This window comes from Myotis daubentonii, chromosome 6, assembly GCF_963259705.1.
Source record: "Myotis daubentonii chromosome 6, mMyoDau2.1, whole genome shotgun sequence".
Lineage (NCBI taxonomy): Eukaryota > Metazoa > Chordata > Mammalia > Chiroptera > Vespertilionidae > Myotis > Myotis daubentonii.
In genome coordinates, this window is record NC_081845.1 from 26,496,180 (window position 1) to 26,508,353 (window position 12,174).

Below are 12,174 nucleotides of genomic sequence, written 5' to 3' on the forward strand. Positions count from 1 at the left end.
TTATACTCTTTCCTTTACAACAACAATTTGTTTGCTTGTTTTGTTTTTTTAAAGCAGTTAGGCTTTCACTGACATTCTAGTCATTCAATAAGCATTTCTAGATTGGCTATAGCAATTACATATCAGACTACAAAAGTGAATTTTATGTTACAAGATTAAATTATAACTCCAAAAGCTGGAGTAGATGTCTATTAAACAGACATTATAATCTTAAAGTAAAATAAGCACTAAGTATCCTTATCTCAATTTCTCAAAATATATAAATTCCTGTAGAAAGGAAGCGTATTTAGTCTGTTTCCTCTTCCCTAAAACATTAAAAGGAAGATTAAGGTACCTTGGAAGTGATAATAAATCAGAAGTAAAGTTCATATTTACTAGAATTCAGAAAAGCACCTATCAGTGGTTCAGTAACGTATAAGAATGATAATCTGTTTACATGCACAAGAAAATACAGTAATTTTGGCTGTGATTGATCAGCACTGGAAGAAGTTCCTTTTTCTTCCTTTAACAGCCGTGGGCAAACTATGGCCTGCGGGCCGGATCTGGCCCGTTTGAAATGAATAAAACTATTAAAAAAAACCACCTTACCCTTTTATGTAATGATGTTTACTTTGAATTTATATTAGTTCACACAAACACTCCATCCATGCTTTTGTTCCGGCCCTCCAGTTCAGTTTAAGAACCCATTGTGGCCCTGGAGTCAAAAAGTTTGCCCACCCCTGCACTAAGGGGTATCATTCGTGTGTAAATTTAAGAGTAAAGAAGATAAAAAAGCAGGTTTACATTAAGGGAACTACGAGGAAAAGGACGGCTGGAGAGTTAAGGAAGGAAGGCACACAGGCTTGCAGGCTGCACAGGATTTCATTAGGATTATTGCCCTTATCTACTACCCTTTTCTGCACACTTGACACCCCTTAAGGGAAACATGTAGTTTATTTATCCTTGTTACATCTGTTGCAGGTACCTGTGGGAGACTCAGGGGCCGTGAAAGGAAAATCAGGAGAACACCACAACCTAAAGGGCAGGTGTGAAAAGAAACCTAAGAAAGAGGCAGGGGAAAAGTACAAAAAAGAGAAGCAAACTAAAATTACCACAAAAACAAAAACCGATAAAATGAACTGTGGAAAAACCATATAATAAGAAAACTACACAGCCTTTAAAATTCACTGCTTACAATATTAATGTTATTAAAACAAAAAACAGGATACAAAGCAGTGTACAAATATAATCCCAACTTTATTAGATATCTATAATAAAAGCATAATATGCTCATTAGACTGGACATCCTTCCAGACGTCCTTCTGGATGACCTTCTGGACGAAGCCGGGCCGTGAGGGAAGCCCGGGTCTCGGGTGCTTGCTGGCGGCTGGAGGGAAGCCCGGGTCCCGGGTGCCAGAAGGAAGCTGGTGCCAGCAGCTGGGGGAAGGAAGGACTACTCTTGCACGAATTTCATGCATTGGGCCTCTAGTGTACATATAAATGGCAGTGAATATGCCAGTGTTTTTTTCTGGGTGCTGAAATTAAGGAATACTTCTATGTTTTCATTACATGAGTCTGTATTCACTACCAATTTACTCAGAAAATTAATAAATAATTTTTAAAAAGGGAGAAACAGCAGGGCCAAATAAAAAAGGAGGAAAATGTACTCTGTATTTTGAAGTTAGGAGGTGTTTGCTGCTTGAGTAGAGATGTGGCAGGGTAAAATCTAGTTTGCAATGGGTTAAGGAATGAACTGGAAGAACTGAAGTAGAAAGACAGGTACTAAACAGGTTAAGATGCTTGGCTCTGAAACAAAGTTTATAAGGGTAATTTTGCTTCTCCCCAAATCTCAGAGCTTGTCAGTGGAAGAACTGGCCCTAGAAACCAGGTTTTTTTTTATTCCAAACCTAAAGGATACTATCTTTTTACTGTATTAGACATAACAAAATTTTAAGTTTGCATGCCAAAAATTCCACCCCAGGAAGCATGAAAAGAAGTTTGAAAAGGGGGAGAAAAATGGCTCAAAGGCAACATTTGCAGTTATTTCTCTACAACTGATCTTGGTTGTGCCACCTAAAAAACTCACTTTATCACTAATTATCTCTTCAAGCTATACCAATTTTAGGGGCCACAAGCTCTTGAAAGCAGGAGAAAGGAGGGAAGGGGCTGTGACATACAATTTACAAAAATGATTCCTAATGAAACAGTATCGAGAAGTCTGATTTATCATCACAATTTGTGAATTAGACAAAATGTGTCATTAAAGAAATATTTGGTACCAATTCCTAAAGGCAAAACTGCTAGACCAAAGTATTCTTATATTTGAAATGTAACAGCTATCGAATTGCCTTTCAAAAAAGTTACTAAAATTTATTCTCCCACTGTCAATATGAGAGTGCTTGTTTCTCTTTTCTCCAGTAACATGAAAAACCACTCACACTTACAAGTATTACCAGAGGTCCCTCGGCCTGGCCTGCACCCTCTTGCAATCCAAGACCCCTTGGGGGATGTTGGAGAGCCGGTTTTGGCTTGATCCCTGCAGGCCAGGCCGAGGGACCCCACCGGTGCACCAGGCCTCTAGTATGCATATAAAATCTTTGGTTAATATCTTCCCACCCTCCCCCCTTCCCCCTTCCCTCTTCGATTCATCAGTCTGTTCCATGTTTCCATGCCTGTGCGTTGAGTGTCTGCCCTCTGGTGGTCATTGCACATCATAGCTACTGGCCGGTCGGCTGGTTGCTTAGGCTTTTATTTATATACAATAGAGGCCTGGTGCATGAAAATTCATGCACTGAAGGGGGGTCCCTCAGCCCGGACTGCCCCCTCTCACAGTCCAGGAGCCCTCAGGGGCAGGAGTTGAGCCGGCGATCATGGTAAGGCGACGCCCCATCACACCTCTGCTGTTGCCACTGCCGGCAGCACAAGCCTTGGCCGGCCCTGGTTACCTGAGCCTCAGGCAGCCCTGGGAGGCTGGGCAGCCACCATCCGAGGCTTGCCTGCACCTCAGGCTGGCCCTGGGCGGCTGGGGGGCTGAGGGGACTGGGGGACTCTGGCCTTGCCACATGCCTGCTGCCCCGGTGGGGCTTAGAGGACTGGGCGCCACCATCTTTGAGGACATGGCAGTCAATTAGCATATTCCCTCCTTATTGGCTGTGGGTAATGCCATCTTTGTGATGGTGTGAGGGTCAATTAGCATATTCCCTCTTCATTAGATAGGATTTCTGGCTCCCTATGTTACACAGTTTTGTATAGTGAACCCTAGACCTCTTTTTTAATTACTTTAGATTTATAATATTTAAATTCCAATAAGGTTAGTGCAGCCCTCAATTTTTTTTCCTTATTTAAAAATTTTTGGACTATTCTCATATTATTCTTCTAAATAAATCTTTAGAACCATTTCTGGGCTATTCTCATATTATTCTTCCAAATAAATCTTTAGAACCATTTATCAAAATAAATTGAGATTTTAATTGGGATGGCATTTATTAATAGTCATACTCCTAACTTTAACAGGACAACATCTAGTGTTTTATCATTAAGGATGATACTGGCTAACACCCTACAATATATTTGTTATATTAAGAAACTATTCAGCTAGTTCCACTCCTCTAGGAGTTTTGTCTTTGAGTTTCATAGTTTCAAAAATCACAAGTAGGTGTTATTTTATTTTGTGCATGTCCGGGCAAAAAACTAAGAGATCCTAATTTTTCTCTTTGGTCTATTAAGATTAATAATTCTAGTAACAGAGTTCTTAAACATCAAACCATCCTTTGATCCCTGTAATGAATTCTATTTAGTAATGGTGTATTACTTTAAAAACATAATACTTATAAAATTTTAACCACAGTCTTAAAATGATTAAGCTTTAAAAAAACCCCTATAGCCCTGGCGAGTTTGGCTCAGTGGATAGAGCGTCGGCATGGGGACTGGGGGGGTGCCGGGTTCGATTCCAGTCAGGGCCATGTGTCTTGGTTGTGGGCGCATACCCAGTGGGGGGTGTGCAGGAAGCGGCTGATCAATGTTTCTCTCTCATCGATGTTTCTAGCTTTCTATCTCTCTCCCTCCCTCCCTGTAAAAAGTCAATAAAATATATTTTAAAAAACAAACAAACAAACAAAAAACCTAAATGTGAAAGGTTTGGCTTTACTTTTTTCCTCTCTGGTCTACAATTCTTTCAATAGATTAGGAATAATGTAATCCTTAAAAATTTAGAAGAATTCACTTATGACACAAGGTGGACTTGTATACCTTTGACATGTGTCTCCATATTATTCCTTATTATTTGGTATAAACTAGGTTTTCTATCTGTAAAATATATAATTTCCTAGAAAATCATTTATTGCTTCCAAAATTTGATATTAATTTAGCATATTATTCAAAGTAGTGTCATTAGAGGAGAACCAAGATGGCGGCATAAGGTACAAACCTGTACGTGCTGCTATCCTCTCACCAGATTACTCTCTAACCTATTTCTGCCTATTTAAATTACACTCTTCATTCACAACCCACCATAAGAGCCTCCCCCTTCCTGTAACATTTTCTATACTTCTTACCCACAACCAAATGACTTTTTCTTTCTCTGTACTAGTACTCCAGGTTCTACCATTTGAGTTATTTGTTATCTGTGTCTTAATGTTAACTACACCACACACTCCCTATACCCCCGTCCCTCCAGCAAGCTTCTTGGGGGCAGAGACTATGACTTAGTCATACTGGAATTCCCCTGCAAAACCTGGCTCTGTACTTTGCACAGGAAGGCACTTAGTACTGAAGAGAATCGCTCCCTGATGGTGCTCACACCCCTCTGATTTACCAAATTCATTCTGTTAGACAGTCTTCACTTGAATTGCACCTTTTTTATTTGGAAAGATCATTTTTAACATTTCTTTAAAACTTAAATATTTTCTAATACTAAACATTGTTTGCTTTGTCCAGATAGTTTCTATTATACATGATCCACAAATATCATGTTCACCACTGCAATAAATTATGACAAGGAGAAAAGATCAAGAAAAAAAAATCAATAGCAGAGAAGATAGGGGCATACATCAAAGCCCACTCATTCCAACATGACAATTTTCTTTCAAACACTGCTGTCAACACAAGCCATGTGGACACATTAATCTCTAAAACTTTCCTTTGTTACAAAAATAATTTAAATACTGAGCACAGTCCAACAAACAAGTAGGTAACTAATATCCATTACTGTATTAATGAAGCATGTTTGCAGATGACTAGCTATCATCACCAACTTCACTGCCAAATTTCTTTACTAAACTCAGGTCTAAAGTGAAATGCAATCTTACCAACCCTTTTGAGATCTTTAATTGTACTAGAGCAAATATCTCAACTCACTTTCACTATAATACGTTCTTATCCAAAATCTTTAATGTTTATTTCTTGGCTTACACAACTCAAAGGATCTTTTATTTCAAGCCTGCTGCTCAAGATCACATTGCTTCTTTGCTTTCTCCTGCTATGATTTTATCTTAATTCTTTGGGTTTTTTTCTTCTTTCCACTCATACCTTCATGTATAACCTCCTTTTCACATATCAACCACTGTCCTATCTCAGTTAAGGATGAGTTCTCCTTGTCTTTCCCCAACAGTATCCTTAGGTAAAAATAAGAAACTGTATACATTATTGACAAATGACATACATTAGTTTACAAACCACCTCAAAAAAAAGAAACATATAAAATCTGTCATAAGTACTATAGCAAAATAGACATATCAGACTTTTCTTGAGCCCTTACTAACTATATCAGGCACTGAAATATTAGGTAAGTATCGGGTAAGTATTAATCCCCCTTCTATATAAGCAAGCATTTGTAAGAAGTAAATTTTTCCATACAATAACTTTTCAGCAGAAAAATTTCAAATATATTACATATATTCTTACCCCCCTGGTAATATTACCATAGAAATTTATCATATGAACATACTATAACAATATAGATTACTGATATAATACCTGGAAACTTAATAATATTTGAAAGGCAGATTTTATTCTACCTGCTAAAGAAAGGAGCCATAAGAAATGTGGTAAGTAATCAACATTCAAGAGAATCGAAGTAGATTTTTAGTTTATGAAGTCAGCCCTAGCTGGTTTGGCTCAGTGGATAGAGCGTCAGCCTGCGGAAAAAAGGGTCCCTGGTTAGATTCTGGTCAAGGGCATGTATCGTGGTTGCAGGCTCCTCCCTGGCCTGGGCCCTGATCAGGGTGCGTGCAGGAAGCAACCAATCCATGTGTTTCTCTCACATCAATGTTTCTCTCTGTCTTTCCCTCTCTCTCCCATTCTCTCTAAAAGATCAATGGAAAAATATCCTCGGGTAAAGATTATTAACAACAACAAAAGTTTATAAAGTTATTGAGTTGAATTTCTTGATAGTATAGATAATTAAAGAGATTCCTCTTAGCAATATCTGACTGAATTCTTTTTTAAAATTTTTATCTATTGACTTTAGGGGGGGAGAGAGAAACACTGATTTGTTATTCCCCTTATTCATGCATTCAATGGTTGGTTCTTGTACTAGTATGTGCCCTGACCAAGGTTGAACCCGCAACCTTGGCATATGGTGACGACACTCTAAACAACTGAGCCACCCAGCTAGGGCTGACTCAATTCTTTATATTGCTTTAGGCAATATAAACTGTCATTGACAGTCTACTATGATAAGGCTAGTACATATAGACCAATAAATATTTTACTGCTTATAATCAGTATGTCATTAGTTATCTAAAATAAATTACTTCTGATAGCCTCAAAATGTAAGGACTCTGATATGAAAAACAATATGACTGCCTATAATGTTTATTGGTAGTTGAATTCAAATCTCAAATTCCCAATTACAGCAATTTTTCACATTATCTACTTTAACAACAACAAAAAACTTAAAAAAAGACTGAAATACAGACTAAAGGTAAAAACAACAAAAATGCAAAAGTGATTTCAAGAATACCACAAAACATCTAAAACTTAAGGTTAAAATAGTAGAATTTGTCTTTAGAAAATATTGGAGCATGGGGATAGTTTAGTAAAGTAAATCTGGCCAATAAACTATACTTAGGGTGACCATAAAATTTACATCTAACTTGAGACATATGCAAGAATGAAAGGAAGCACTATTTATAGTAATGACTGGACAAAAGGCGTAAGTTGGTACTGTCTCAAGCACAACCAGACTTACAAATGTCCTTCTAAAATACCTTTCAAGATAAATGGTCACATTAAACCAGTAAGATATATAACATAACATGAAAAGCCAACATCCACAACCTGTTTCCTTATAATATGCCATCTTATATAATAAAAGTATAGTATACAAATTGTCCCCTCAACCGGGAATTCTTCAGGGAGTTTGACCAGGGGGCGGGGTTGGCCAGGGAAAGGGAGGGAGGCCCTGGCCTGGGGCGGCGGGGAATATGGCAGGTGTCGGCAATGGGCGCTGGCAGCAGTCGAGGTGCTGCGAGCCTCAATGGGCTCCGATGACAGTGGGACTGCAGCAGGATGGTGGAGCAGGTAAGCCAGTGGCACCAGGCCAAGGCGGGGTGCCAGGCAGGGCTGTGGGGCTGCGAGGCTGGGGACATGAGCTAGGGCCCAATCTCTGCAGGCCACCCTGAGGGACCCCACCCGTGCATGAATTTTGTGCACCAGGCCTCTAGTATTAAATTATAATTTTTGATTAAGGAATACTATTTTTCAGGTACCCAGTTACAAGTAATCAAACTTCTCTGTTTTATTTCGTTTTTTAAAAATATTTTTATTAATTTTTAGAGACAGAGGGAGAGGGAGAGGGAGAGAGAGAAACAATGACGTAAGAGCAAACCATTAGCTTCCCCTGCACACCCTCTATCCTTGCATGCCCCTTACTGGGGATGGCGCCCACAACCCAGGCACATGTTGTGGGAATCCAATCAGCAACCTTTCGGTGCATGGGATGACACCCAACCCAGCCACACTGGTCAGGTCAAACCCCCTGGTTTTCTTACTTGGAGGCTTAACTGACTATTCTAGAGTCTCAGCAACGCCTACTTAATAAAAAAAATTAAAAAATATAATAGAAGTTAAATATTTAAACACCGTGGACCAGACATCATTTTAAGCACTTATAAATTAGCTCATTCAGTCTTCATAACAGGAATTTTTCTCCCTGAAAGACAGGGACCTTTATCCCACCATCACAGATGAGAAAACTAAAGCACAGAGAAGTTAATAGCCCACCCATGGTCAAAGTAAGTGGGGGAGCTGAGGATTCCAAAATGTATTTTTACCTACTGTACTATGTCACCACTATTGCTCCTGTAGTGGGAGGAATTGGGAGCCCATGATTTTTCATACACACATAGAACAAGTGGAGCGCTGAAGTGTGTGTAGTCAGTGAGTAGAATCAGACTGAACAAATTTAAGTAACTGTGATATAATTTCTGGTACATATTTTTTACCAGTGGTCAGGCAGCAGCAAACCTTGGCCTGGGAAATTTCTATTATTTGTGATAAAGAGACACCTATTTATTCCACTGTTACTATGATACTGCTTTAATCTGTGCTATGGGCTATTGCAGGCTATTACAGGGTGAGGATGATGACAATGATGATTATGATAAAAGCTAATATAAGTGGTGTATATATGTGTCAGGTACTGTCCAAGCTCAGTAACATATTAACTAATATAATCATTCTAACAACCCTAAGAGGTACTGTTTCACACTAGTAAGCTTGCTCAAGGATACACAGCAAGTAACAGAACATGGATTGAAACCCATGCCCTGAACAACTAATTTATTTTATAAGGGATCCTATTTGCCCAGAGGTAGGTTCATATAAGTTGTATTATAAAATAGTTCTGTTATATTGTAAAACAAGAATTGTTAGTTTTTGGTGGATAGGCCACAGAATCAAGTTTCGATAACTGCTTGCTATGTAAATATAGGTAACTCAGCTATCTCAAGTTTCCTAAATAATATGAAAAGATTGGATTCTATCTCGAAGATCTTTTCTAGTGCAAATATTATTTATCTGAGTGTAAATTTTATATTGTCTATTACATATCATACATGTAATTATAACACAAACTACCCTCTGAAAACTATTTCTGCCAAAGTGCCAATCATACATTATTATGTTTCCTTTAAAAAATGACACAAATGTATACTTAAATATGAATTACTAGAGGCCCGATGCATGAAATTCATGCATGGGTAGGGTCCCTAGGCCTGGCTGGCGATCAGGGTCAATCTGTGGGGTGACCAGTAGGGCGATTGGGGGGCACCTGCTGGCACCCATCTTGGCTGGCCTGGGGCCTGCAGGCTGGGGTCAGCTTCTGCGTTGAGCATCTGCCCCCTGGTGGTCAGTTTACATCATAGCAACCAGTTGTTCCACTGGTAGTTCCGCTGTTCTGTCGATTTGCATATTAGGCTTTTATTATATAAGATGATAAACAAAAATATAAGGAGTGAAGTTAACTGTGTTAGGGATTTAAGTGGGAATAATAAAGCCACTGCTAAATCCTATAAATCTAGCTCCAAAGGAATAAGATCTGGTGTAAAATTCAAGTATCAGCACAGTGTTTTATTCTGTATTTTATCATGATTTTGTATTAAATATTTGATAATGAAAAACTTTATGTACTTCATCTAGTCTGTTATTGTCTCAGGGTCAATTTTCCCCTTTGTAGGAAAGTACCAATTTAATAATTAAAAAATAGAGAAATAATTTGGCTTATCATGTTTGTTTTATAACCAACATTTTAGAAACATAACTAACAACAATAATAGCTCATAGCTTTATAGTACTACTGCAAGTACCAGGGATTATTCCAGGTATTTTATCAATTAATTTAGTCCTCAAAACAATCCTATGAGGCTGGTGCTATATTATTCTCAATATGCAGATGAAAAAAATAATGCCCAGGGAAACTAAGGCCCAGAACAGTTAAGTACTAATGTGAGAGTAAGAAATCCTAAGAATTAAACTGTATCTTTAAAATTATATGAAATATTTTTTTGTTGACTAAATGAGGAAACAAACAAAGTAACAAAATTGATGATGATGATGAAAAATTTACCATTTATAGAGTGGTATGCTAGTACTTATTTAAGATAATCCTCTGCCGGGAGCCGGTCCATGCTTGCTGTTTCAAGGGACCTGGCATATATGGCATACTTTTCTTAATATGTTTGCTCACCTTCTTGGCGCTGTGTTTTAACCAAGGTCACCTCTGAGAAAGGTTGTTTCCCCAGGTAGGGATTTTCCCCTGAAGTTAGGGAGGGAATAAAACCCCTTAACTAAGTGCCAGGCGGGTAATTAATCACTTTAACTATGAACAATCATGCTTAAGCTACATAATCTTTACTCCCTGGAATGGAGATAAGAAACGCCCTAACCTTTGGAATAGAGATTGATGGGATTGAATCAACTGGTATAAATACAGTTGTAACAAGACAGAACTTAGAACACAGAACTCAGAAGACAGAACCTACACGGAGCCTGGAGACAGAAGAACTTCGCTGGAGAGAACATGGCAAAAGATCCTGGACAGAAACTGGCCTCAGAACCTAGAGACAGAACCTAGCGAGGGAACATGGCTACAGAACCTGGCTGGAGATCCTAAGCAGAACCTCTCTGGAGATCGAGACCAGAACTTGGCTGGAGATCCTGGCTAGGCTGCTGATCAACTGAACACTGTCTCCGTGTCATTCCTTCTTCGCCGACTCCGTCTACACCTTTGGGAACCACTGGACCTGCTGGGGCTGGACCCCGGCAATCCTCAAATCCTAAAAAGCAAGCATTGTTACATTCATTTTACAAATTAAAATAGTGAGGCAAAGAGAAAAGTTCTTGCCCAAGATCATAGAAGAGATATCAACATGGACAAAATATGAGCCTAGCTTTGTGAAACCCCAAAGCCTGGCTTTTTCCATCATGCCAGTGTTTCCCAAACTTCAGACACTGGCATATCACCTTCACAAATTCTGCCATGTTCATGGGCCACTTGTGCTACTATGTTCTTAATATTTCTTCTTTAGATCAAAACTTTTCAAAAAGTTAATAAATTAATTTTAAAAGGAAGTTATATCACAATATAAATGGAAAATAAATATCACTTGAAATAAATAGAAGATAACAAAAACAGTAATAAATTCAATAAAAACAAAACTGTTATTTAAGTTCTGCCAAATACCATTGTCTGCAAAACATGCTTGTGTCTACATCAAGGCCTATCTATTCTTTATTAAAAGACTAACACAAGTACCAAACTTAAAAACTTATAGATACTAAAGACATAATAATTTAGCATCATGGTGAACAAAAATAAGATGAGATAATTTCCATTAAGAAGTAATTCAGTGTTAATTGCAAGGGAGGTGGTAACAGAATAAGACCTAAGAAATGGTTACTGGATTTGCTGACTAGGATAAAAGTGAACTTTGAGAGCATCTTTTTTTTTTTTTTTTAAGGTGGTGGGATTAAGGGGAATAAAACCGTTAGAATACTAGTGTTTAGGGAGGGTACAGGCAGCAGAGAAGAAATCTGGGTCATCTGCTGTTTGGCAATAAAAAGAAGAAGAAAAATAGGAAGACAGCAAATGGGTCTGCAGGGTCAAATGAATAACACAGGAAGCAAAAGGGAACACTAAGCAGAAAATAACCATGATACAATGCAATTAGTAACTATGACAATTCTATTTTTGCCATTTGTTAGGTGCAAGTGGAAAACACCATGTTTGCATTCGCTCCAGAATCAAGTCTTGGGGGAATCAGCAGAAATGTGATTAGGGAAGTAAACGATTTCTGTCTCTAGGGGTTCAAAACTGTAGGTAGTAATAGAAATTCTAACCATAAACTCTCTTCCTCTGGTTATTAAATCCTTAGCTTTTTTGAAGGCAGGCACAGAATACAGTAGACTCTCAGATTTTAAAGGTTTAACAACTGCAGTTTTCACTATTCCTGTGAGATTTATATGGACCATGACAAGTAGCATAATCTGTAATTTTGACGTGGCACAGTATCAGTGGCCTGTGCTAGGGAATGTGCTATCCCTATGTGGTACCACTGTGAGCGTGACCAGCATGCTCATCTCTACATGGATTTGTGGTCTTCCACATTCAGCCAGGTGCACTGGGAGTCAACTCAAGTTGTGCTTTATTACGTTTTACAAAAGAATATAGAATGTGCCAAGATATCCAGATTCTGC

At 38.4% G+C, this 12,174-nt stretch overlaps 1 protein-coding gene across 15 annotated transcripts in view; it reads right to left on the bottom strand.

Annotated features, from left to right (window-relative positions):
- The window catches only part of REPS1 (RALBP1 associated Eps domain containing 1), an 82,947-nt gene that overhangs the window by 55,161 nt on the left and 15,612 nt on the right, over window positions 1–12,174 (bottom strand). The gene's annotated exons all lie outside the window — the stretch shown is intronic.